Here is a 27,434-nt window from a genome sequence, read left to right as displayed (position 1 = left end):
ACATTTCCAGCACCCCATACACAAGGGCACCTTATAGAGAGCTTTATGTTCTTGCTTTCTTCTCTCTTTTCAGAAATTTACCTGATGTGAAAATTGATTTTTGTTTGATTTAAAGTCCCCAGGCTTCTAGCATGCAGGCTTCCGTGTACAACGGAAGAAACATTTCCTTCTTTCCTTCCTACTCTGATGAGGCTAAGTTAAAATTAAGTGCAAAATTTTGACCTCTTAGGAGAAAGCTTGAGGGAAGATGCATAGATTCATAGATATTTAAAGCTGGAAGAGACTCTAAAAAGAAGAGGTTATGACTAAGGTGTCGTACCTCCTGAGTGGCAGATCTGGGACTTGAATCCAGGCCTTCTAACAACCAACCATTATTCTCTCCTTTGCTAATGTTATGTAAATAGCCATAACCCAGGGTGGAAGGAGGTACTAGGAAGAGAGACTTCAGGAAGATTTCCTGCAGACCATGGAACAATGACAGGGTGGCCAACTGTGAACAAGGATACATACAGGTTGTTCCCTGCTTCCATTCTCCTGGAAAGAACCGTGCTGCTTTTTTGTTTGTTTGTTTGTTTTGAGACAGAGTCTGTTGCCCAGGCTGGAGTGCAGTGGCGCGATCTCAGCTCACTGCAACCTCCGCCTCCCAGGTTCAAGCAATTCTCCTACCTCAGCCTCCCAAGTAACTGGGATACAGGTGCACGCTGCCACGCCCTGCTAATTTTTTGTATTTTAGTAGAGACAGGGTTTCACCGTGTTGTCCAGGCTGGTCACAAACTCCTGAGCTCAGGCAATCCGCCCACCTCAACCTCCCCAAGTGCTGGGCTTACAGGCGTGAACCACCGCCCCCAGCCCATGCTGCCTTTTGGTTGCTTCCTGATATAGCCTCTAACAGTTTCCTTAAGTCCGGTATCCCAAATTGTGTGTCGAGGTGCCCTAGGGTGCTGCCGCAAATTCACAGGGGGCACATTAAGATATTTTAATTTATTTTTTTGAGACAGAGTCTCGCTCTGTCGCCCAGGCTGGCATTCAGTGGCGTGATCTCAGCTCACTGCTACCTCCACCTCCTGGGTTCAAGCGATTCTCCTGCTTCAGCCTCCCTAAGTAGCTGGAACTACAGGAGTATACCACCATGCCAGGCTAATGTTTGTATTTTTAGTGGCAATGGGGTTTCACCATATTGGCCAGGTTGGTCTTGAACTCCTGGCCTCAAGTGATCCGCCCACCTCAGCCTCCCAAAGTGCTGGGATTACAGGCGGGAGCCACTGCGCCCGGCCTCATCAGGATATTTTAAATGCTGCAGAGGGACACAGTGATACCTGCCATCTGTCACACACTGCATGAACTGTTAGTCAAAGGCAATGCACAGTTACAACATTACATCGCATTACATTCCTTTCAGTGGCTTGACAGAATTGGGTTTTGTCAGATACTGTGTTAAAAAGCAAGCACTGGGCCGGGCGTGGTGGCTCACGCCTGTAATCCCAGCACTTTGGGAGGCCGAGGCGGGCAGATCACGAGGTCAGGAGATCCAGACCATCCTGGCTAACAAGGTGAAACCTCGTCTCTACTAAAAATACAAAAAATTAGCCGGGCGTGGCAGTGGGCGCCTGTAGTCCCAGCTACTCGGGAGGCTGAGGCAGGAGAATGGCGTGAACCCGGGAGGTGGAGCTTGCAGTGAGCCGAGATCGCGCCACTGCACTCCAGTCTGGGAGACACAGGGAGACTCCGTCTCAAAGAAAAAAAAAAAAAAAAAAAAAGGCAAGCACTGCATATGACAATGGATGGGAAATAGGAAATGAGGGTGACTGTGTGCATCTGATTCTAAGGTTTGGGAAATTGTGCAGTGCTCAACAGGTGTACTCATCCTGTTAGAAAGAAATTTCAGTCATTTAAGAATAAAATAGGCTGCGCACGGTGGCTCACGCCTGTAACCCCAGCACTTTGGGAGGCCGAGGTGGGTGGATCACCTGAGGTCAGGAGTTTGAGACCAGTCTGGCCAACATGGTGAAACCCCATCTCTACTAAAAATACAAAAATTAGCTGGGCGTGGTGGCACACTCCTGTAATACCAGCTACTTGGGAGGCTGAGGCAGGAGAATCACTTGAACCCAGAAGGCAGAGGTTGCAGTGAGCCAAGATTGTGCCATTGCACTCCAGCCTGGAGGACAAGAGCAAAACTTTGTCTCAAAAAAAATAAAAATAAAAATAAAAAAATAAAAATAAAAAAGAATAAAATAAAGGCCAGGTGCAGTGGCTCACGCCTGTCATCCCAGGGCTTTAGGAGGCCGAGGGGGGTGGATCACCTGAGGTCAGCAGTTCGAGACTAGCCTGGCCAACATGGTGAAATCTCATCTCTACTAAAAATACAAAATTAGCAGGGCGGGAAGGCATGTGCCTGTAATCCCAGCTACTCAGGAGGCTGAGACAGGAGAATCACTTGAACCCGGGAGGTGGAGGTTGCAGTGAGCCGAGATCTTGCCATTGCACTCCAGCCTGGACAAAAAGAGCGACACTCCATCTCAAAATAAATAAATAAATAAATAAATAAATAAAATAAACACATCAGGCCGGGCGTGGTGGCTCACGCCTGTAATCCCAGCACTTTGGGAGGCCGAGGAGGGCAGATCACGAGGTCAGGAGATCGAGACCATCCTGGCTAACATGGTGAAACCCCATCTCTACTAAAAAATACAAAAAATTAGCCGGGCGTGGTGGCGGGCGCCTGTAGTCCCAGCTACTGGGGAGGCTGAGGCAGGAGAATGGCATGAACCCGGGAGGTGGAGCTTGCTGTTGGCTGAGATCGCGCCACTGCACCTCCAGCCTGGGTGGCAGAGCGGGACTCCGTCTCAAAACAATTAAAAAAATAAAAAATAATAAAAACATTAATTTCCTTCAATTTCTATGTATTGTCTTTGCAAATAATTACTAAATTGTTAAGACATGAATACCTATTAAGTTGTTTGGACCTACGTACTTAACAATCCGTTAGGTATTTCTTTTAACCTAGGGGCTCTGTGAACCTTTGCCTTTGGAGTAAGGCTAGGTGAGATCAGGTTCAAGTTACTGCAGCATCTCTAGTATTATGTGTCAACTGGATGTTAAGCTGGTAGACCAGAGTCCAGGATGATTTTATCCAGATACAGAAACTAAGTCTCAGCAAGTAACTTGATAGAGGTCATCTACCTTCAGCAGATTCATGTTTCATGAGGCCCAAGGCTTATGCAATCGTTGGAGCCCTCTTTCAGGACAATAATGCAAAATTTGGGATTTGAAAATTGGGCAGCAGGCTTGCAAGGGGCCTGTGTAAAGTGAGGGGGCCTTGAAGCTTCAGGTCCATCAGAGTCATGAGCCTCTGCTACCAGCTAGTAAGTAGTGGAAATGGAAATTCAAACCCAGCTTTGTCTGACTTCAAGGAACCTGGCATTGAGACCCCAATTCCTGTGTCTTCTCATGGGAAGGTTTCGAGAAGCGATTGGAGAGGGCTTTGGTGTCAAAGCTGAGTTTGTTTGAATTCTGGCTCCACCACTTCCTAGCTGTGTGTGCTGGGAAAGTTACTAACCCTTTCTGGGGGTTACTGAGGCAATACCACCCACTCCCCACAAGATTGTCAGGATTAAATGAGAGACTACTGCAGGTGAAAGTGTCTACAGACACACCAACCATGTTAATTTCCCTCCCCTTCCTCTGCTCCCAACAAGTATCATGTGTATATGGAGGCAACATAAATATAGACAAGCTAGCTGGTAGAGTTTCCTTTGTGTGGGGGTAAATTCGGTAAATGCATATATATGGCAAGCAACTGTCTGCAAAAGATGCAAATCAGATCACATTGGCAGACCTTTGCCTGGTGTCTTGTCTTGGTTCAGTGCCTAGCCGTGTCTATATACAGGGGTTCCTCACTGCCCATAGATGAAGGTAGAAACTCCTTATCCTGGCATTTGAAATTTCCCATAATCTGGCCTCAACTTAATCCTCCAACATTTTGTCTTACTATGGTCCAGTGCAAACCCCTCTTGTTTTCCGATTGACCCTTACCCATTCACCATGGCCTCAGCAGAAAGCTACCTCCATTCCCTGGACTTCTGTTTCCTGAATCCCAAATTCTACCCATCCTTCAGGGTAAGTTCAAGTTCTCTTTTGCAGTGAGCATTTTCTGCCCAATCCCAGCCCCTGGGGAATCCAGTGCTCTCAACTTGAGCCATACCTACCATATATACCATGCATTCGAATCTTAACCACACACTGCCGCATTTAGTTCTGTAAGTTTTAGGGAGTTTGTTTTTCCTTCCAATTGCATTGTAAGTACAGAGCGGTGTCAAGGAAATAACATCAGGTTGAAAGCAGAGACTTGGCCTCTGTTTCTAACTTGTCGTATAACCCCAGGCAAATATCTTTCCTTGATTCCTTTAACTCTGAAGTGAAAGAGTTGGATAAAGGAACTCTAAAATTCATTAAAATTAGGAACCTCTTCACAGGGCTCAGTGTGGTGATACATATAAAAGCTCAGCCTGCGCAACACAGAGAGACCCTGTCTCTACAAAAAAAAAAAATTTAAATTAGCCGGATGTAGTGGCTCAAGCCTATAGTCCTAGCTACTCGGGAGGCTGAGGTGGGAGGATCGCTTGAGCCCAGGAGGTTGAGGCTGCAGTGAGCTATAATTGCACCACTGCACTCCAGCCTGGTTGGCAGAGCAAGAACCTGTCTCAAAAACCAATAAATCAATAAATCTCATTGAACAAATATTCAAACATTTGTTGATCACTTACATCCCAAGCACTGAGCTAGGTGCTAAAGGATGAATAATGGTAAACACAACATGGTGTCTGCTCTCAGGAAACACATAGTACAAGGGAAGACTAGACATACATACTCACTTGTGGATCAGGAGCTCAGAGACCAGGAGATGGCAGAGTACCCGTCCACATTGTATCTGGGAGTTACTTTGTCTCCTCACTCCACTGCCTGGACCCATGACTTCCTTCTCTGAACCCCATATTTCCCCATTCCAGCACCACATCATGCACACCTGTGTCAATAGAGCTACCCTGCCCTCCAACCCTCCATTCACTCTGCTGCTAATCTTCAAGTCAGTCCTAAAGCTGAGGTGAGGGAGGGATCAGGAAGAGTGGTAGGGACACTAAGAACATAGCACAGAATGATTGCTTTGATGGCTTTATTAGAGGCCAAATGCTGCCTGCACACTTTACCTACATTTGCTCATTCAATCCCAACAACATATCTAAGCCGTAGTTACTATCACCATCCCAGGTTTACGAATGAGGAACCGGAGGCAGAGATAAGTCAAACGACTTGTCCAAGAGAGCAAGTAGGTGGAGGAGCTGGTTCGGAATCCAGGTAGTCTGGCTCCATAGTTCACTCTCTCTCAATGCCTCCCTGAAATGACTGCTTCTCTTGCAGTGAAGGTTTAGTGAAGGTTCTCCAGTTTCCTTTTCCACCAGCTCTGATCTATTTCCTGGAGCTACCTTGAGACAGATAGAAGGTAATGGGCATTTTCCCTGGGAGGGAAGATCTGGAGGGTGTTACCTGGATGACAATAGCTGGATACTGCCAGTTTCTGGGTAGTCATCTTGATGCAAGGCAGGTGAACCCCAAAGAGGGGCTTAGCCCGTGAGGGTTCTTGGCTTTGCCCAGGAAAGAACTCAACAGTGAGCTGGTAGTAGAGTAGAAGATAACAGCTTTACTGAGGTGGCAGTGTTACAACTCCAACAGCGTTACAGCCCCTCAACTGCTCCTGCAGAGCAGGGCTACCCCGTAGGCAGTGTGCAGAGTAGCAGCAGCTCAGGCTGCAGATTTACACCTACTCTCAATTACATGTAACAGATTAAGGGGTGGTTTATGCAGAAATGTCTAGGAGAAGGGTGGTAACTTTTGGGTCGTTGGGTCATTGCCATGGAAAGGGGCAGTCATTCTGGGGTGTTGCCATGGCAATGATACATTGACATGGTGGGCATGTCTTTCCCACTTCACTGGTGGGAAAGCTGCTTCTTCTCTGTCCCTGTTTTAGTTAGTGCTCAGTTTGGTTCAGTCTCCAAACCCAGCCTCTGGAGCTGAGTCCTGCTTTCTACCTCCATTTGCCCCTGAATTACACACAGAGATCAGGGTAGAAAGAAGCCCTTGGCAACAGGAGTTCTGAGTTCCAGTCTTAGTTCAGATCTGGGAAATTTTTCCACCTTTCCTTTCTTTTTTTTTTTTTTTTTTTTTTGAGACGGAGTCTCGCTTTGTCGCCCAGGCTGGAGTGCAGTGGCCGGATCTCAGCTCACTGCAAGCTCCGCCTCCCGGGTTTACGCCATTCTCCTGCCTCAGCCTCCCGAGTAGCTGGGACTACAGGCGCCCGCCACTTCGCCCGGCTAGTTTTTTGTATTTTTAGTAGAGACGGGGTTTCACCGTGTTAGCCAGGATGGTGTCGATCTCCTGACCTCGTGATCCGCCCGTCTCGGCCTCCCAAAGTGCTGGGATTACAGGCTTGAGCCACCGCGCCCGGCCCACCACCTTTCCTTTCTTAAAATATCAGTTTTATTCAGGAATAATTTAGATAAAACACAATTTACCAACTTCAAGTGCACATTTCAATGATTGTTGACAACTGTATCTAGCCCTGTGACAACCACAACAATCAAAATATAAAACAGTTCTATCATCCCCCGAATTTCCTCTTGCCCCTTTCTAGTCAATCCCCTCCTTTGGACCCTGTCCCCTGGTAATCTCTGATCTGCTCACCACCGTTAGTTTTGTCATTTCCAGAATTTCACAGAAATGGAATCATTACAGTATGTCTGGCTTTTTTCACATAGCTAATAGTTTATGTATTTTTATTTTAAATTTATGTGAGAGACAGGGTCTCACTCTGTCACCGAGGTTGAAGTGCAGTGGTGAGATCACAGTTCACTGCAGCTTTGAACTTCTGTGTTCAAGTGATCCTCCCTCAGCCTCTCCAGATGGAATTACAGGACTGCACCACCATGCCTGGCTAATGTTTTTTATTTGTGAAGAGATGCGGGTTGGGGGGGACGGGTCTCACTATGTTGCCCAGGCTGGTCTCAAACTCCTGGCCTCAAGTGATCTTCTACCTTGGCCTCCCACGTGCTGGGATTACAATGGTGGGCCACTGTGCCGGGTCCACCAGAGTGAATACTTCTGAGGTTCCTCCCAGGTAGTGTCTGCACTAACAAAGAAATAAAAAAGTTTATTTCTTTTTATTGAGTAGCGTCCCATTTCATGGATATATTGCAATTTGTTTATTCACTCTCCTGTTCATGGATATGGTGATTACTTTCTGGTTGGCAGTGACGCAAGCAGAAGTCTTAGTGTGGGCATCTGTTTTAATTTCTCTTGGATAATACCTAGGAGTGGGACTGTTGTGTGGTCGACGTATGGTGCACACTGAAATCCTTCCAGCTTTCTGAACCTCAAGTTTCCCCACCCTTAGAGAAGACAGCAGGACGAGCACAGGGTTAGGTGAGCTCCATTCCAGGAACGGAGAGGCGTGGGAGGCCCTACAATGTAGGCCTGTGTGTGCAGGAGGCAAGAGGGCGGGGTGTTTATGCAGCAGGAGCCTGTGCGTTCAGGGGGCTTGAAATGTCGGGTTCTGTGGACATAGGCAGGAAACTTAAGAGGCTCTGCTGAGCACGGACCTGGGGAAGAGGTGGGAGCCCTGCAGCCGGACAGCGCCCGGAGGCTGTGCTTGCAGAAGCAGCAACCGCGGCAAAGTCGTCGGGGAGCCCATTGAGGCCCTCGCCGGGCGGAGAGGCCAGAGCCAGTTCCCAGCTGGACCCGAGGAGGGGCAGGGGCGGGGGCGGGAGAACTGGGCCCCAGGCAAGCTCCAGGCAGCTGGAGGAGGCTAAGCCGGACCCTCGCCCCGCCCCTTCCCCTGCTTTCCCCTCCCCCCTCCGCTGCTTTCCTGTCCCCTCCTCCTTTCCCCTGCCCTCCTTCTCTCCTCCTTCTCCTTTCTCCTCCCCACTCCCTTTCCCTCCTTCCCCGCCCCTCCTCCTCCTCCTCCCTCCCTCCTCCTTCCCACCTCCTCCTCCCCTCTTCGCCGGCGCCGCGAAGGCCCCGCCCACAACACGAGTCACGTGCGCGGCACGCACCCTCCCTCGGCTCGGGCTCTGGCCGCGGAGTCCCGCGGGAGGAGGGTCGGGGCTGGCTGGGCACTCGGCACGGGCCAGTGCCGGGACCTCGCCGCGAGTAGGCGGACGCCGGGAAGGGCTAGACGGACGGCACGGGGCGGGGCCTGTCGCGAAGGGCGAGGCCTGTTGCCAGGGCTGGCGCAGGAAACGGGCCGAGGGGCGGGGCTGCCGACTGCCGGCTGGGGCTCTGTTTACTCCTGGCGGGGGAGCTTTAACCCGCGGGCGCGGGGCGGCCAGGAAAACGCGGCGCCGGAGCCGCGGCCCGGGAGCCGGAGGTGGGGCGGGAGCCGGAGGTGGCTTCAGCCGGGGCTGGCTGAAGACACCCAGGACTGCTGGGCTTTTATTTTTCTTATTTTATTTAAAAGATGTCTAGCCTGCTTTCCTTGCCGCCCCCCTCGCCACACACACAGACACGCGTGCGTGCGCGCGCACTCTCACATACACTTCCGAGTGCGCACACACGCACATATACACGCACGCACACACGACACATACGTACACACACGCGTGCACACACAGGCGCACTCACACATGCACAAATAGACGCGCATACGGATACGCGCGCGCGCGCACACACAAGCACACACACTCGAGTGCACTCACGTGCGCCTACACGCGTGCACACTCGCGCACATAACTGAGTGCACCCACTCATATACACGCGTGCGCACACACGTACACACATGCGCACACACACACGCGCGCACACGCGGTAAGTGATTGCTGGAGGCTGCGTGCACGCAGCGCTCTGGGCCCCGAGCAGCGCGTCCGGGCATCGCCGCTTGGGAGGTGGAGATCTGACACGTGTGGTCCCGGAGGGCGTCTCTGCCACTTCTCCTAATCCAGGAAATGACTCGGTGGCAGCATCGCCCTATGGTTTGTGTGCCTGCACGAGACTCCAGTCACGCACTGAGCTGATCTGAGTCTGTACTCTAGGCAGTCCGGCCTCCTATGCTTTATTTTCTAATTTATGCAATCGATGCAAGAGTTTTCCGTAAACCGTGGAGCGCTCCACGAGGGTATCTGCATGAACACTGAGGACAGCAGGCTCTGTTGAAGTGCCTTCTTCCACGAAGTCAGTTTTCCACTGTCTGAGAAATCCAGAGTAGAGAGGCGCTGTGACACGTAATTTGGTAATGTCCTAACTACTACCCAGGTAACTGTTTTGCACCTGAGGAACGGAGGCTGACAAAGGCAAAGCGGTTTGTCCGAGGTCGCACAGCTAGTGAAAGTGCACATGTGCTTTGACTCTCAAAGGTGTCCCTTACCCCTCGTATAATGGACATATGTGATTTTCTCCGTACCACGTCCCTTCCTATGGGACCTCACTCCTCTATTCCCTGTGGTTTTATTTGGGCTGACCACCTTAGGATTCCATCTCTCTGGCAACAGCGGTCTAAAGGGTGAGCATTTTCTCTGAACAGAATCAATTACAGTCTTTCCCTGGAACTAATATATGAATGTGCGAGAGAAAAATTTGTTTTCTGCTGGTGTTGCTAAATTAGGATGTCATAACTGGGAGCTGCCAGCAGCCATGTTCCCAAGTGCGCGAGGGAAGCTCATTTTTGAGGGCTGGGGGCTCTTTTGAAGTAGGAAATAACGGGACTAATATGAAGGAGCAAACCAGAAATGAGATATTTAGAGAACAGACCCTACCAACTTTGTTTAAACCCAGGGTCTCGCTATGCCTGGGGCTAGTTATACTCCTGAGTTTCCCAGTTAAGGAAGCTAACAAGTTCATTTTTTTTGCTTAAGCTAGCATGAATTGAGTTCCTGTCACTTGTCTCCAAAAAGAGGCCTGACTAATAAGTTTGGCACAGTGGTATTTATTTATCCCTCAAAGAATAATGGAAATTGGGTGCTGGCCACAGCTATCACTTCTTAAGTGTTCCACTTCCCAGAATGAGTCATAGCAAGTGCGAGTCCCGTGAAAATCTAATTCTTCCTCAGTATTATTGCTTTTCTACACAGAAAACAATTCAACAGGTCCGAGTTAGAGATTGGACAGGTAACACTTCACCTTGGGATATGATGATGGTCTGGATCGTGCAGAGGCTAAGACTGAGATTGTTGAGGTGAGATTACTAGAAGGTTTTTAGCAACATGGGGAAAGACAAAGAAGGAGAGAGAGAAAGAAAATAAAAGAATAAAGGGGGAGGGAAGGAAGGAAGGAAAGGAAGAAAGAAAGACTGATAGAATCATAACTATTCTCGCCAGGCGTGGTGGCTCACACCTGTAATCCGGCACTTTGGGAGGCGGAGAAGGGCAGATCACTTGAGGTCAGGAGTTTGAGACCAGCCTGGCAAACATGGTGAAACCCCATCTGTACTAGAAATACAAAAATTAGCATGCGTGGTGGTGGGTGCCTATAGTCCCAGCTACTTGGGAGGCTGAGGCAGGAGAATGGCTTGGACCCGGGAGGCCAAGGTTGCAGTGAGCCGAGATCATGCCACAGCACTCCAGCCTGGGCAATATAGCAAGACTCCCTCTCAAATAATAATAATAATCATCATCATCACCTATCAGTTGGTTAAAGCTGAAGGATGGAAAAGGTGAGAGGGTCAGTTTTAAAGAAGCAATTAGAGGACAGAACATGAATTGCAAGGAGCGGGGGCATTTGGGAGTCACAGAATCTTAGAGACAGAGTCCCTGACAAATCATTCTCCTTCCTCCTGAACAATTCCAGTGATGGACAGCTGGGTAGGTCACCAAGCAAAAGGTGGTCAGTGGTCCATGGAGAGCAGGGAGAGATGGTCTTTTCATATCCTTTGCCAGTCATGGCCATTCTAGGGGTCTGGGGATAAAATTATAGAGGCCCTATACATATTCTTGGGAACACATCAGGTAAACTGAGACTAGTCTGATATTGTCACCATGAAAAGAAAAAAATTAGATATTTTCCCACGACAGACAGGGGACAGATTCCTTGCTGGCTCTGTCAGCTGCTAGGCCTTTGACAAAGTGGAGAGTTGGGAAGTCAGGAGCAGGCTGTATTTCTCTACTTGATGAAGAAAGGAAAGGAAAGGAGTAGTTAGGAAATGAGAACAAGGTTGAGGACAGGAGAAGAGAGAAGGAGGAGGAGAGAGAAACAGCAGCTATGGGCAGTAGGATTTTGTGGGGAGAAATTTAGAAAGAGGATTTTTGAAAGCTTCTTGTGTGTTGTGCAATTAAATTCCTCTTTGGCTTCCTCCTATAAGAATGTCAACAAAGACATATTATTTTAAAGGCTTTTTTCTTGTCTCTTTTTTTTTTTTTTTTTTTTCCTTTTTGTGGAGAACGGGGTCTCGCTATATCACCCAGGCAGGTCTCGAACTCCTGGGCTCAAGCTATCCTCCCGCCTCTGCCTCCCTGAGAGCTGGGATTACAGGCGTGAGCCACCGCGCCCGGCTTTAAAGGCTTTTTTCGATTGGATTTGTTTTTTCTCCTGGCTGTGTCATCCAGACGTCACAAATCTGTCCTCAGTATTTCACAACCTTTCCAGCTAACCAAAGGTGCTATAGCATCTTATCGCCTGTGCCTTTCCCCAATATATACAGGACAATGAATACTTCTATTTATCAAATGGTGGGTTAGCACATTGGGAATGGAGTGGGTGGATGCTAAAATACATGATAGGAATAATTTTCCGGTCATATGGCTGTTATTATTCATTCGAAGGAGCCTGGCAACTCATTGACTAGTGAATTTCAAAGTGTCTCTTTTGAGGTGATTAGTTTGGATCAAGAGATAAGCCACAAAGAAGGGAAATATCAGAGGAACAACAACCTAGAATGGTCTATAAGTGGATTGAGATCTTGTTTCTACATAGGACAGATCTTCACTCCTACCTTGGGTGCTGAATTACCAAACACCCAGATGCTAGTCATTTCTTGTGCCTTCAGGAATCACTGACAGTTTGTCAGCGGTGATTTGAGAAGCAATCAATTGCAGTATAAGAGGGAGAAGGCTGGGATTTGTAAATCAACAGCTTATAAGTGAGAAGATTGTGAGATGGACCATCTCTAAGACAAGCATTGGAAAATCAGAGTGCTCCCAGGTGGATAATATAAAAGGGTAATTGAACAGGATTTTAATAATTCACAAGACTTCTGCTCCAATGTGTTATAAGGATTACTAGGGCAAGATGTGGCCTAACATCAGATGAATTGCAGGTTAGAAGAATCATTAACTATATATCTTATCAAGGTAAGACTCTGGGTTTTATGGGCAAATATTGTATTGATTCTCTCCAAAAAAACTAAAGATAAGTCTCATTCTTGGCTGGGAGAGGTGGCTTATGCCTGTAATCCCAGCACTTTGGGAGGCCAAGGCAGGTGGATCACTTGAGGTCAGGAGTTTGAGACCAGCCTGGCCAACATGGTGAAACCCTGTCTGTACTAAAAATACAAAAAAAAATTAGCTGGGCATGGAGGCATATGCCTGTAATCCCAGCTACTCAGGAGGCTAAGACAGGAGAATCGCTCGAACCTGGAAAGCAGTGGTTGCAGTTAGCCAAGATTGCGCCATTGCATCCAGCGTGGGAGACAAAGAGAGATTTCATCTCAAAAAAAAAAAAAAAAAAAAAAAAGTGTCATTCTTCCTCACCTAAATGAATTTAGGTAGGCCTATGAAACGAGGAGACACTTTTTGCTAGTAAATAAACGATTTAAACTTCGTGTCTTAGTCTGTTTTATGTTGTTGTAAAGGAATACCACAGACTGGGTGATTTATAATGAACAGAAATTTATTTCCTCACAGTTCTGGAGGTTGGGAAGTCCAAAATCAAGGTATAGGCATCTTGCAAGGACCTTCTTGCTATGTCACACTATGGTGGAAGGGCAAAGAGAGGGCAAGAGAGAAAGAGAGGCCAAACTCATCTTTTTATAAGGAACCCACTGTCATAATAAGGGCATTAATCCATTCAGGAGGATGGTACACTATGACCCAAACATCTTCCTTTAGCCCCGACCTCCCTACACTGCTGCACTGGTGATCAAGTGAACTTTGGGGGACACATTCAAAACATAGCACTTAGAAAAATTAAACTTGAAGGAGAATCTGGGTGTCAGACCTTGCTATCTATACTGAAATTCAAGAGGGAATTTCTTTCTTTCTTTTTTTTCTTTTTGAGATGGAGTCTTGCCCTGTTGCTCAGTGCGGTGACATGATCTCGGCTCACTGAAACCTCAACCTCCCAGGTTCAAGCGATTCTCCTGCCTCAGCCTCCCGAGTAACTGGGGTTATATGTCTCTGTCACCACACCTGGCTAATTTTTGTATTTTTTGATAGAGACAGGGTTTCACCATGTTGGCCAGGCTGGTCTCGAATTCCTGACCTCAAGTGATCTGCCCACCTTGGCCTCCCAAAGTGCTAGGATTATAGGCGTGAGCCACCTTGTCTGGCTCAAGAGGGAATTTCATGCTGTGTGTCAACCCACTTGTGCTCTCAGTGTCTTACAGACCAGTCTTGTGAAGTTGGTTATCCCACTGGGGAGTGATGGAGGCTGATCTCTGATGGATGTAAGAAACTGTGCTGACTGTGAATACAATAAGATATCTGGTACAAACAGCATCCGCTATTCAATTCTGAAGGGCCAGAAGTTGTCATAAAATGATTGACACCATTTAAAATGCTTTTAGAAACAGCCTTTTATATTTGGGGTTTTATCTGATTGGCAAATGGGGTTATGGACTTTTGTTTTTTAATCTTTTCATTTTGCTTGTCAAGATGTTGTTCAGTTGATCAACCCCACATCCTGGGCAATTGTTAGTTAGCACATTGCTGTTGTGGTCCTGTGGAAATAATATAATAATTATATATAATATTATATAATAATAATAACAATAATTGTTTCCCAGTGCTTCATGGGCTTTGCCATTCCACAGTATGCAAGATCACCCTGTGCGCTTTGTCAAGATCTGTGATATTTCTGCGTGATCATTGTCTCAAGATCTGGGCCATTTTTGACCATCTGGGCAGGCTGGGTTGCAGAAGGCACATCTGCCTTGGGCAGCAGTTTGCTGCTACAGAAGGATAAGGAAGAAGGCTGGAATGCTCATGTGGGGCTGGCGACCAGAATGGAATACATTTGAGAGATGATGACGTTTAACAGCTGAACCAAAATGAAACTCTGGTAAGTTCACTAAAGAAAAGGCCACCAGCCCCGTTCTGTGGAGGGCTAGGGGTGATACTGCCAAGGGACGAAAGTGGTCCTTAAGAGCAAAGTCATGACAGTAAACACACTGCAGAAAAATAACCTGTGTGTGTGTGTATGACAGGGTCTCACTCTGTCATCTAGGCTGGAGTGCAGTGGCATGATCATGGTTCACTGCAGCTTCGACCTCCTGGGCTCAAGTGATCCTCCCACCTCAGTTTCCCACCTCAGCCTCCCAAGTAGCTGGGACCACAGGCATACATGACCACGTCCAGCTAATTTTTCTTTTTTCTTTTTGAGACAGGGTCTCACTCTGTTTCCCAGGCTGGAGTGTGATGGTGCAATCATGGCTCACTGCAGCATCAACCTCCCAGGCCCGAGCAATCCTCCTACCTCAGCCTCCCGAGTAGCTGGGACCACAGGCCTGTGCCACCACACCCAGCTAGGCCTTATTTTTTATTTTGTAGAGACACGGTCCCCTTATGTTACCCAGGCTGATCCCAAACTCCTGGGCTCAAGTGATTCTCCCACCTTGGCCTCCCAAAGTGCTGGGATTACAGACATGAGCCACTGCACCCGACCCAGTAAAATAACTATTACATGTTGATTGGGACCAAAGAGGAGTGTCAGGGGTGAGTATTCCCAATGTGCACTTTCCTGCCAATTCTTCTCTTCTTTTTTTTCTTCTTCTTTTCTTTCTTTTCTTTCTTTTTTTTTTTTTCTTTTTTTTTCCTTTTTTTTTTTTTGAGACAATCTCACTCTGTTGCCCAGGCTGGAGTGCAGTGGTACAATCTTGGCTCACTGCAACCTCTGCCTCATGGATTCAAGTGATTCTCCTGCCTCAGCCTCCCAAGTAGCTGGGATTACAGATGTGTGCCACCATGCCCAGATAAGTTTTGTGTTTTTAGTAGAGACAGAGTTTCACCATGTTGGTCAAGCTGGTCTCCAACTCCTCATCTCAAGCGATCTGCCCGCCTGGCCTCCCAAAGTGCTGGGATTACAGGTGTGAGCCACCACGCCCGGCCCAATTCTTTGCTTCTTATTGGCTATTTTACTTCTGCTCTATCTCTCCTCCTCCTCTTTTGGGAGCCCCTAGTCAGCTTCTCTGGTACCATTTGTTATCCAAGGGGCCAGATAACTTCAGGCTTCTCCTCGGGGTCATCTTGTAAGTCTAAAGTTCTCAGTGCTCTGCCATATTGTTTAATATTATTATTATTGTTGTTATTATCACTATTATTTTTTTTTTGAGATGAAATTTTACTCTTGTTGCCCAGGCTGGAGTGCAGTGGTGCTATCTTGGCTCACTATAACCTTCACCTTCCAGGTTCAAGCGATTCTCCTGCCTCAGCCTCCCGCGTAGCTGGGATTACAGGTGTCTGCTACCACACCCAGTTAAGTTTTTGTATTTTTAGTAGAGACGGGGTTTCACCATGTTGGCCAGGCAGGTCTCAAATTCCTGATCTCAGGTGATCCACCCACCTCAGCCTCCCAAAGTGCTGGGATTACAGGTGTGAACCACCATGCCCAGCCATTTAATGTTATTTATTTCTTTCACAGCTCTGTTATCTCCCTTATAAGTGGGAAAAACTGGCCACTGAATTTAGCCTCTGTTAAGAACCTTCTATGAGAAGAGTATTCCTGCAGAGGCTGTAGTGTGGCACCCTAAGCGAGAGGGTCTCCCAGTGAGATTGGGGACTACTCAAATTCTATCTGTTGAGATGAATTTGTGTTTTCACCACGTGGTATGTTCCTGGACCTGGTCTGCTTCAGAGGGACAGCCATGTCTAGATTTTTTGTTTTTTCTTTTTTCTCTTCTTTTCTTCTTCTTTTTTTTTGAGATAGAATCTCTCTCTATTGCCCAGGCTAGAGTACAGTGCCACGATCTCAGCTCACTGCAGCCTCTGCCTCCTGGGTTCAAGCCATTCTCCTGCCTCAGCCTCCTGAGTAGATGGGACTACAAGGCATGCACCATCATGCCTGGCTAATTTTTATATTTTTGGTAGACACGAGGTTTTGTCAGGTTGACCAGGATGGTCTCAAACTCCTGACCTCAAGTGATCTGCCCGCCTCAACCTCCCAAAGTGCTGGGATTATGGGCATGAGCCACCATGGCTGGCCATGTCTAGATATTCTTTAACCTGTGCATAAATCTTTTCTTTGGGTTCCCACTCCTCCTGTCTTAGTTACGAGCTCCTCCCTGGGGGCACAGGGTAGGATGAAGCCTCAGCTGATTCACCCTCAAAATGGTTCTGTTCTGGATTTTATCATCATGGCCTGAGCAGTGAGATAAACATAATTTTAATCCCCACTTTTAATGCACTCACTAGAAAGCAGACAGGGTTGTTCCAGAATGGATTTCCTGTGTCATGGAAACCACAGAAGCATAAAAGGGAAAAACCAGATGTGTACACTGAGCCTGCCCAGGCTTACACATTCCTTCATACCAAGAGTCGTAGGGCCTTATGTTCCCTGTTCCCAAAGCCAGCTCATTTTCCCCCTTTTTGAATGTGGACATTTGCTCAAATTCACTGAGTTTCAGAGCTAGGAGGAAGGAGACACAGATCTGGGTGTTTATGTGTTGGGGTGTACCCGTGGCCATCTTTACACATATGGGGGCTTAGTGTGAAAATGTCATTGTGCAGATCAAAGCAAGAAACCTCAGGGATACCCTTAACCTTTGAACACCTATTTGCTACCTATCCATCCTTTCTCTTCAATGGAGTGCAAAGCCCACTTCTTCCAGAAAAGCCTTACAGATTGAGCAGATCAGAGAGAAGATGCCATTGACCCCAGGGCACACTCACCCCACCACTTTCTCTTAAAATTCCTGGCTCTTGTGCTTCTTATGGTGAAAATACTTGCAGTGGGTGCTAGACCTGTTTTTGTCCACTAAGATACATTGTAATTTCCTCAATCAAAAGAAAAGCACAAAGTATGCCACAGATACGACATTAACAGTATTATTCTTTTCACTTGAAACTCACAGCCTGGTTTGAGATTGTGGTATGAAAGCTTTGTTTAAAACTGTGGATCACAAGCCAGGTGTGGTGGCTCAGACTGTAATCTCAGTACTTTCCAGGGGCAGAGGCAGGTGGATCACTTGAGGCCAGGAGTTCGAGACCAGCCTGGCCAACAAGGCGAAAACCCATCTCTACTAAAAAATTAGCCAGGCACTTGGGGTGCATGCCTGTAATCCCAGCTACTTGGGAGGCTGAGGCAGGAGAATTGCTTGAACCAGGGAGTAGAGGCTGCAGTGAGCTGAGATCATGTCACTGCACTCCAGTCTGCAGTAAGACTCTGCAGTTTAGACAGAGCGAGACTGTTTCATAAAAGAACTGTGGATCACAGAGGTAATGTGGTCCCTAGTCTAAGTGAATGAGAAGCATAGCGGCAAAGAATTTAGTATCTGGCATCCTGATGGGCAACTTTTTGGAAGTCTAACCAGACCCTTGATTCATGATTATTTACTGAGTGTCTAGTATATGCCAGACACTATTCTAGAAGCTGCAGATATAGCAGTAAGTAAAAGCAAAGTCTCTACTCTTATTGAATTTGTAGTTGACTGAATGAGACAGACTATCAGGCCGTGATGAGTACAAAGAAGAGAAAAAAGGCCAGGCAAAGGGGCAGCTCAGTGGTGGTGTTATAGTTATGTATCTTACAATGAGTGCCTTGGAGCAGGGACTTGAATCAAATGATGGAACAAGTTCCATGGGTATCTGGAGGAAGATCATTCCAGCCCAAGGAACAGCCTTGGAAAGGCTGAGTTAGGAGTGGAGCTGAGGAAGAGTAAGGGGGCCAGTGTGGCTGGAGCTTCAGGAGCCAGGGAAGAGCAGTGGGGTGGTAGGACTGGAGGACTGACTGGGACAAAGATCACGTAGGGTCTTGCAGTGAGTGAGATGGGAAGCAGTTGGAGTTTTGAGCAGAAGAGTGATATAATCTGATTTAGGGGTTTTTTTTAATTTTTAATTTTTAATTTTTTTTTTTTTTTTTAAAGACAGAGTCTCACTGTCACCCAGGCTGGAGTGCAGTGCATGATCTTGGCTCACTGCAACTTCTGCCTCCCGGTTTCAAGCAACTCTCCTGCCTCAGCCTCCTGAGTAGCTGGGATTACAGGCGTGCACCACCACGCCCAGCTAATTTTTGTATTTTTAGTAGAAGTGGGGTTTCACCTTGTTGGCCAGGCTGGTCTCAAACTCCTGGCCTCAAGTGATTCGCCCGCCTTGGCCTCCCAAAATACTAGGATTACTGGCGTGAGCCACTGTGCCCAGCCTGACTGAAGTTTCAAAAGAATCTTTGTGGCTGCTGGGATGTTGAATAGACTGTAGGAAGGCAATAGAGAAAGCAGGGAGACCAGGGGGAGCCCATTGTGGAAGGCCAGGCTAGAGAGATGGTGGCTGGACCAGGGAAGTTGTGCTGGAAATGCTGGAACATTCATTAATTCTGGATGTATTTCACTAGAACCAATAGGATTTTCTGATGGATTAGATATGGAGTATAAGAAAATAAAAAAATAATTAAAAAAAGGAGTTAAGGATGATTCCAAGTTTTTGTTTGTTTCCTGAGCAACTAGAAGAAGGGAACAGCAATCTACTGATATGGGAAGGAGCAGATTTTAAAGGGAAATCAGAAGTCTGGTTTTGGACATGGTGCATTTGAGATCTGATTAGACATCCAAGTGGAGATGCCAATTAGGTAACTGGTGTTAAGAGTCTGGAGCTCAGGAAACCAAGTTAGGTATAAATCAAGCCTCTGGTGGAGCCTGAAGCCTCAGTTCATTCTGCTGGCCTCATCTGCTCTAAATATATGGGCAAGAGGTCTTCAGTATCCCAGGAATCTACTGAGCATCTGAGGCATGCTTTGAACCAGGGATCACCTGCACCATGGAATAACTCTAATCTGTCCTGCATATGCAACCGGTGATTCATTTTTAACAAATGCTTATTCAGTACGTACTACAGGCCAGGTGTGGTGGCTCATGACTGTAATCCCAACACTTTGGGAGGCCAAGGTGGGAGGAACACTTGAGCCCAGCAGTTCAAGACCTGGGCAACATAGTGATACCGTCTCTACAAAAATTTTTCTAAAACATTAGCTGGGTGTGCTGGCATGTACCTGTAGTCCCCGCTACCGAGAGGCTGAGGCGGGAGGATTGGTTGAGCCCAGAATTTGGAGGCTGCAGTGAGCTATGACGGTGCCCACTGCACTCCAGGCCTGGTGACAGAGTGAAACCCTGTTTCACACTCAAAGAAAAGTGCCTACTACATGCCAGCCACTGTACTAGGTGTTGGGTATACAATGGAAAACAGGACATACTCCCTGTACTCACAAAATATTTAGTCTTTTGAGGCATTAGGACAAGAAAATGGAGATTTCAGTGCAATGAGTCACAGTGCTTTGGACACATGGGAGGGGCACCTAGTTTCAGTCTTGGAGGCCCATGAAAGCATTTCAGAGAAAATGCTATCTAGGTTGACCCCTGAAGGATGAGCAGAGATAGCCAAGTAAGGAGGTCAGAGGGTAGGGTAGAGAGTGTTCTAGGCAGAGAAAACAGCATGTAACAAGCAGAAAAAGTCTGTTCAGGCAAAGAACAGAAGATTAGTTGGGCGTCTGGAGTGCCATGTGAGGCGTAGGGGCAGAGGGGCAGGTGGAGCCTGGAGATGTCACTGGAAGGCACACCATGAAGGACCTTAATGCGCAATGTTGGGACTTTATTATCAAAGCCATTGAAAGATTTTGAGGAGTTTTAAGCAGAGGCAAGAGGTTGAGGAAATAGAGTGGATTGGAGGGAGGCAAGCCTGGAAGCAGTTACATCCCGGAGTTGGGAGGGTGGCAATCTCAGACTCTCACTGCTCTAAAATAGCACCTATAAATGAGTCCTTAGCATATGAAGCAGGGAAGGGAGGTCGGGCCTGGGTCTGCTGTGCTTAATCTCAGTTAATGGAAGATACTCTCCAAAGAGCTAATTACTTAATGGAACTAGGCAGAAGATAACTACATTCTTTTTTTTTTTTTTTTTTTTAAGAGACAGGGTCAGCCGGACGTGGTGGCTCGTGCCTGTAATCCCAGCACTTTGAGAGGCTGGGGTGGGTGGATCACCTGAAGTCAGGAGTTCGAGACCAGCCTGGCCAACATGGTGAAACCCTGTCTCTACTAAAAATACAAAAATAAACCAGGCATGGTGGCACGTGCCTGTAATCCCAGCTACTCAGGAGGCTGAGGCAGGAGAATGGCTTGAATCCGGGAGGCAGAGGTTGCACTGAGCCGAGATTGCATCATTGCACTCCAGCCTGGGTAACAAGAATAAGAATCCATCTAAAAAAAGAAAAAAAAAAAAAAAAGAGAGAGAAAGAGAGACAGGGTCTCATTCTGTCACCCAGGCTGGAGTACAGTGGTTTCAGTCATAGCCCACTGCAGCCTTCAACTCCTGGGCTCAAGTGATCCTTCCACCTCAGCCTCCAAGTAGCTGCGACTAGAGGCATGTGCCACCATGCCTAGCTAATTTGTAAATTTTTTTTTTTTTTTGTAGAGACAGGGTCTCCCTGTGTTTCGCAGGCTGGTCTTAAACTCCTGGCCTCAAGTGATCCTACTGCCTCAACCTCCTACAGTGCTGGGATTATGGGCATGAGCCAATATACCCAGCCTGCCTACATTTTAATAGGGGGGCCAGGGTGTGGGAGAAAGCAGGGTGAAGGGCAGTTCTGAGATAGGACAGCCCCCCAGGAAGAGCAAGCTTTAGTCATTTATAGGGGAAGGGAGAAGAAGAGGGGATGAGACTGGAAACCAAAAAGTGATTGTCTTTGTAAGTACGTCTTGCTTTGTGTGATGTTAGTTTTGTGCAGTGTGTATTTAGGTGAGGGCCCGGATTCTGTGTGAAGGTGCTGAGAGCTGGGTGTGTGTGTGTTGGGAATGGATGTTTGTATTGGGATGATTTCTCTGCATCTGTGTTAATGTGCAAAACTCTGGAATGCATACTGTGCAAGTACCTACCTGCAGTAAAGAGATATGCATCCAATTTATGCAGAGAGAGAGAGAGCATATGTCCTTTGAAGGCCTGTGTTTGCAAGACACAGTCTTAAACATAACAAGTTCTCAAACAGAACAATTCTGTTGAAATGTAGAGACTATTTTGGCTCACTTTGCATGTAACACACACTCATGTATTTGTCAAACGAATGAGTGTTTTGGTTTTATTAAAGTGCAATCATTTAAAGAAATATATAGGTTTGGTTAAAAGCTTAAACTAGATGTTTTAGGAAGAATAAATTGGCTGGGCACAGTGGCTTATGTCTATAATCCCAGCACTTTGGGAGGCTGAGGCCAGAGGATTGCTTGAACCTAGGAGTTAGAAACCAGCCTGGGCAACATAGTCAGACTCTGTCTCTCAAAAAATAGAAAAAGTTAGCTGGGCATGGTGGTCCATGCTTATGGTCCCACCTACTTAGGAGGCTGAGGCGGGAGGATCGTTTGAGCCCGGGACATTAAGGCTGTAGTGATCTGTAATCCACCACCGAACTCCGCCTCAGTGACAGAGTGAGGCCCTGTCTCAAAAACAAAGAAACAAAAACTAAAGAATAAATTCACAACCAGGCACCAACATCCATTGGTGAATCCTAGCACTTTAAATCCTGTTATGGAGTTTACATACCAGTCCGACCTGGTGTAAGAAACATTAACTATTTCATTTCACTCAGTAAACATTTCCTGAACACCTTAGTCCCAAAGGCAAGCCCTGGGTTGTTGCTGCCGAACTCATTTCCCTTTCCTCTGAACCACTTTACTCTGGGTGTTGCAATTAGAGCTTAATTATATGTTATCTTGTATTGTTCCCTAATTGTTGTATGTGCGTTAATCCACTTCCTCGGAGGCTGTATAGTCCTTGGGGGCAGGGACTATATTATAAACCTCAGGATAGGTGAGGAATTTAGCAGAGAGGTAAATATATAGAAGTAAGTAAACACCCACTGTTTGAAGAAAAATGGAAACAATATAAAACTATTCATGAACTGTAGTAACATGTGACATACAAAAATACCTTAAAAATGAGAGAGGATACATTGTTAACTAACGAAACTATTCCTTTTTTTTTTTTTTTGGAGAAAAGAGGTCTTGCTGTTGCCCAGGCTGGTCTCGAACTCCTGGCCTCCAGTGAACCTCCCACATCGGCCTCCCAAAGTGATAGGATTACAGGCATGAGCCACCTTGCATGGCCTAAATATTCCTTGAATAATTAAATACAAAATTTCAATCTGCATTTTCATATTAATGTAATTGCGGTGATCCCCTCAATGTTTTATTCTTCTTCTTAGTGCAAACCAGAAATGTTTCCTTGAGGGTGAGAGTTAAAGGGTAGAACCAGTCTTTGCTGAATTACAGGGTAGCAGGATTATTCTATAGCGGGACTTAATGACAATACCAGCATTTTTTTGGGACTATACAATTCTTTGTTGTGGGGGCTGTCTTGCTGTCTTGTGCACAGTAGGATGTTTAGCAGCCTCCTCGGCCTAGATGCCAGTAGCACCCCTCTCCTAATTGTGACAATCAAAAACGTCTCCAGACATTGCTGTCTCATCACCCCCAACTGAGAACCAGTGTCCTATAGGAATTTTGGTTCTAGTTAGATAATTTTCTTATTTCACAAATGGTGGGAGATGGAGGAAGGGAAAGCATACTTATTTGCTATGAGCTAGACACTCTTATCTATGTCATTCCATCTTGCAGATGAAGAAGCTGGGGTACAGAGAGTGGAAGAACCTGCTGGAGATCATAAAGCGAATTTAGTTCAGTCAGGACTGCAAGCCGGTTTGTCTGACTACAAAGACTTTAGCCCTTTTCCCGGACACTCCCACTGCCTCTTTGCCAGAAAAACAGGACACCTCAAACCCAAGGTGAACTGCAATTTCAAAAATTATGCCTTTGGATTCATTAAATTTGCTTGAATATAAATATCCATGCCCACACATAATATAGACACGGGGCCCCCTCACCACCGTTGTGGCGCTGGTCTTATCTCTGAAAAACACAGAACAACACAATGAAACAACTTCAATTCTCCTTGTTACAAATTATCCAAAAGCCAGAGCCTAACGGTGCCAAAAGCAACCGGTCTTGTTTACGTAAGGCTTGAAGGCTAATAGTTAACTTTCTCCCATTTAATTCCAGCAACAGTAAATAACACCTCACTTTACACTGAGGAGTGAGATGTCATGAAATAGGGAAGAAAACATTGAGTCCAAAGGAAAATGGGAAGGCGCTTTCCAGCTTCCTCCCCCTGGCGCGGGCATGGGCGCTTGGGGCGGCCGGGGCTGCGCCGCCTGGGTCCCCCCGGCCCCAGTTGAGCTCCCATCCGCGGCGCCCCAGCTCTCTGGCTCCCTTCCCGCCCTGGGTCGAGTCCGGCCCCTCTCGGAGAAGCCTGTCCCAGAGTCAGGCCTGGAAAAACAACAGCGAGAGAAACTTTGGCTCGGTGCGAAAAGCCAAGCCTCAAGTTTGGCTCGGGGCTGCAGCTGCCGGTTCCGATCGGGGGGCGGGGCGGGGTGTGTGTGTTGGGGGGGGGTCACCACTCGGTCAGGTTCAAGTGCGCATGTGCAGGAGTCGTCGCTCGGGCACTTATTGAGCGCCGACTGTCTACGAGCGGCCGGGGGTGTGTAGCCCAGGAGCGCGGGGGGTGTGCTGGGCGGGTGCGGGGGCGCGGGGGCGCCGAGGCGCGGGGGGCGGGCGGGGGTGTGTCCCAAGTGTAGCTGCTAGGCGCCGGCTGGCAGGCGGGCGTGCTGCTCCGCTCCCTTCCCGGGCGGGAATCCGGGCCGGGTTGTGGCCGCGGCCGCGTACGTGAGCGCAGTGTCCCGGGGAGGAGGGCAGGCCGGCCAGGTGGGCGCCAACCGAGCCTCGGCGGGCGGCCGGAGCGGAGCCGGGCCGCGGGCCGCGCCGGGAGGGCGGGCAGGGCCGCGGCCGCTGCAGCCCGGAGCTGAGCTAGCCGTCCGAGCCGAGCCGTCCGAGCCGGGGAAGCAGGGCGCGCGCTGCCGCTCGTGGCGGGCTGAGGTGAGCTACGCGGGGACCTAGCAGCGAGGCAGCCGGGGACGGAGACGGCCGCGAACTTCCCACGCCCCGCGCGCCCGCGGCTGTCGGGCCAGCGGCCTGGGGGGTTCGGGGGGTCTGGGAGGCCGGGGCCGCGGCGGGCGGGGCGCGGGGCGCTGCAGCAGGGCCGGGGTGGCGGGTGGGGGTGGCTGCCGCTCCCGCGCGTCGCCTTGTTTACCTCGCCCGCCGCCGGCGCCCCCCCTCGGAGCCCCCTCCCGACTTCGGGCGGTCGGGACTTGCCCCTCGGAGGGACACGGACCGGCCCACTTGCCCCTCCCCGGCCTTTTCCGGCGGGGCCGCCTGCCCGGCCCTCCCGCGCCCCGCGCGTTCCTGCCGGTTGCTGCCCACTCCGGCCGGCGCGCGAGGCCAGGCTGCGGGACGGGCGGGACAGGGGGACACACCCTCCGCCCGCGGGCGACCCGCGCCCCTCCCGCCCTGGCGGCCACCGCCCCCTCTGCCCGCGCGCTCTCGCCCGGTCTCGCCTCCCCCCGCGCCCCTGGCCCTCCCCGGCGGTGGCACCATGGGCTCACGCGGGTGCCCGGGGTGGGGGGGCCTGCACAGGGAGTTTGTCTTGTGCAAACAATTTCCAAGGCAGCGTTTTCTTCCCTGCCTGGGAGTGCAGGGCTCAGCGCCTTCACTTTGGAACTGACTCAGAGACCTAAAGAAGCCCACCTGGCCAGCGGGAAGGGGTAGCCGCCGCCTCCCGGTTTTGCGCAGCCCTGGCCAGTTCCCGGTGGCCTTGGAGGACTTCCACCGGGCAGGCGTTCCCATGATGCCAGGCTGCCAGGCGCGGGGGATTCCTGCAGGCCGGCGCTGCTTTCCTTAGAACCCCCTTTCTAGAAAGGTACACCTGGGGGTTTTGCTTCAAAGTGAGTGATCCACTGGTATCTAAGGCTTTCTTGATACCCTCCTTAGGCGTTGTGTAAACAGAAGCGCCTGGTCGCAAATACCTCAAAACACAAGGGAACATAGCCATTAAGTTCAACTCCACAGGTCCTTTTGGGGAGCTGCTGTGCTCTCAGCACGGTGCCAGGCCGTCTGGGAGGTGGGGGAGGCACCGAAGAGACCCCAGGCTTCAGGAAGCCTAGGACTAGGTGGAAGTGATTTCTGAGTCTACGTTCAAGTTAATGTGCAGTGGCTGCCTGAGTTAGTGGAGATGCTGGAGAGGGAGCATATCAGATAAAGGAAAGAGGAGATTGGGGAGGGGACTTGGAGTACTAAGTTTTGAAATAAATTATGCCTGTGGAGAGTAACTCACCCGTAGGGCCCAAAGACAAGAAGAGAAGTAAGTAACAGGTGGGATAATTTGCAAAGCGGGGCAGAGGAGCAGAGGCTCATACCTGTCTCCGGGAGGGAGGAGACAGAAGGTGTAAGAGATGATTCCCTCCCTCCCGGGCTTCTACCCTCATAGAGGGGACAGAAGGATGTGAGCATGTGAAATCAGACGCCCAGAGAGGGAAGGGTGACTGTCAAAGTGCGAGGTGCAGAAATAGTTCTGTTGGAGTCAGAGAAGGGAGTTGTGGGCAGGGATCAGTCACCAGGACTGGAGGCTGATGCTCTTGAGATAGGCTGTGAGGTGGGAATGAACATGGCTTTCCTGAGAGACAAGGAGATGTCCTTGGCCAGACCAGGGAATGTATCCCAAACAGTAGGAGATAGAGATGGAGAGGAACAATGGTTGAGATTGTGAAAGACTTAGAAAGCCCTTTTGGTGATTGCATGCCACCGTGTGTGTCCTAAGGAGATATTCGAGGTTTTCAAGTGAGGGAATGGTGTAATGAACAACTGTAATGGAAGGGTTTTGGAAAGTCATGTTAGGGGGACACATCAGTGAGCAGGCTGTTGCAGTTGTAGGGTGGCCAGAGTTTGCACTGGATCATCGGAAGTAAAAAAGGTGGGTTTGAGAAACATTACTGTTGAAATAATCTGTTTACAGGGCAGGGTGAAGGGATGAGAGGAATGGAAATTAATTCTTGGTGGAAACTGATTCTACGCCAGGGCCTTGGAGCTGCTATAGTTAGTAACTTGAGAAATCGGAAATGTGTATTTTGGAGAGAAGGAATTGACTACTCAGGCTATGGAGAAGTTTCTTGTGGCTGCTAAGATATCCAGATGTTAGTGTCCTGCAAGCAGCTATGGCTCTGAGATGGGAGGAGCCCAAGGGGGACGGTGTTGCAGAGGCTGCAGAAGCCGGTAGAGGGAAGGGGCTCAGAGGAGAAGTTGGGAGGCTGCTGGTAATACGGGGGCAGCGGAGGATGCCCCTGAGTGGTACTCAAGGCCTGAACCCAGGGGCTTCTGTTTCCCTCTGCTGCACTGCCATTCCCATGACATTGCTCGATTCTGAACCTGAAGTTGGAAAAGCAACTGTGGGCACTTGGGCCCTGAGCAGGATGGGGCTGTTGATTTTTCTAATGGTGAGTGTGGATTGGAGGTTAGAAGGGAGTAGAATGGGATTTGCTAAAGACAGTAAATTGCTGGGCTTTGAAACATTTTGAACTTCTCTGGGGTGGAGGGTGGAGGGTGGGGGGTAGGAGTGAGAGAGTGGGGGAGGAGGACATTAGCCCCAAGGATATTTGATTCCCAGGGCTGTTCCAACCAGAGCCTGGCACCTTGCAGGTAGAGGGGAGCTGGTACCTTTTTTCTTGAGCTCTGTTCATGTTGCAAGGGTGACACAGGGTGATTTGCTGAACAAATTCCCCAAGCCTCGACTTGCAACATCTGAATTTGAATGATGATTGCAGAAAGTTGTGGAATGAGCTGAGAATGTAATTACTGTTACTTAGCCTCCTTGTTTCTCTGAGATGCAGGATCAGTGAACTAGTAGAAGAGGACTTGGGAATCAGATATTTTTCTTTATAGAGTGTATCTGACTGTCCAAAGAGTAATTGCATGAAGCAGTGGTCAAGCTAATTTACTCATTGTAAAGCAGTGTCTACTGTTTTGACTGTGACTTACATTAAGAAATGAAATTTACATGTGACTTGGTACATACAATCAAGTATATAAAAATCTGATGTAGGTTCCTAAAATACCTACCTCCCTTTGCTTGGTGTCATCTCCTCTGACGTTTCTATTTTCTAGTCTAT

The 27,434-nt window shown here is 48.6% G+C and overlaps 1 protein-coding gene across 4 annotated transcripts in view; it reads left to right on the top strand.

Moving 5' to 3' along the window:
- The first annotated feature begins 23,842 nt into the window (after window positions 1-23,842).
- The window catches only part of ZNF395 (zinc finger protein 395), a 41,377-nt gene continuing 37,785 nt past the window's right edge, over window positions 23,843-27,434 (top strand). Inside the window, exon 1 of one of the 4 annotated variants that reach the window (XM_025394160.1) lies at window positions 23,843-23,917. The gene's annotated coding sequence lies outside the window, so the exon portion shown is untranslated. Of the gene's footprint in view, window positions 23,918-24,072; window positions 24,313-24,633; window positions 25,218-27,434 lie in introns of those variants that run through there. The other 3 variants (XM_025394161.1, XM_025394162.1, XM_025394163.1) reach the window with 3 other exon arrangements.

This window comes from Theropithecus gelada, chromosome 8, assembly GCF_003255815.1.
Source record: "Theropithecus gelada isolate Dixy chromosome 8, Tgel_1.0, whole genome shotgun sequence".
Taxonomy (NCBI): Eukaryota; Metazoa; Chordata; class Mammalia; order Primates; family Cercopithecidae; genus Theropithecus; species Theropithecus gelada.
This window is presented reverse-complemented; position numbering and strand designations above follow the sequence as displayed.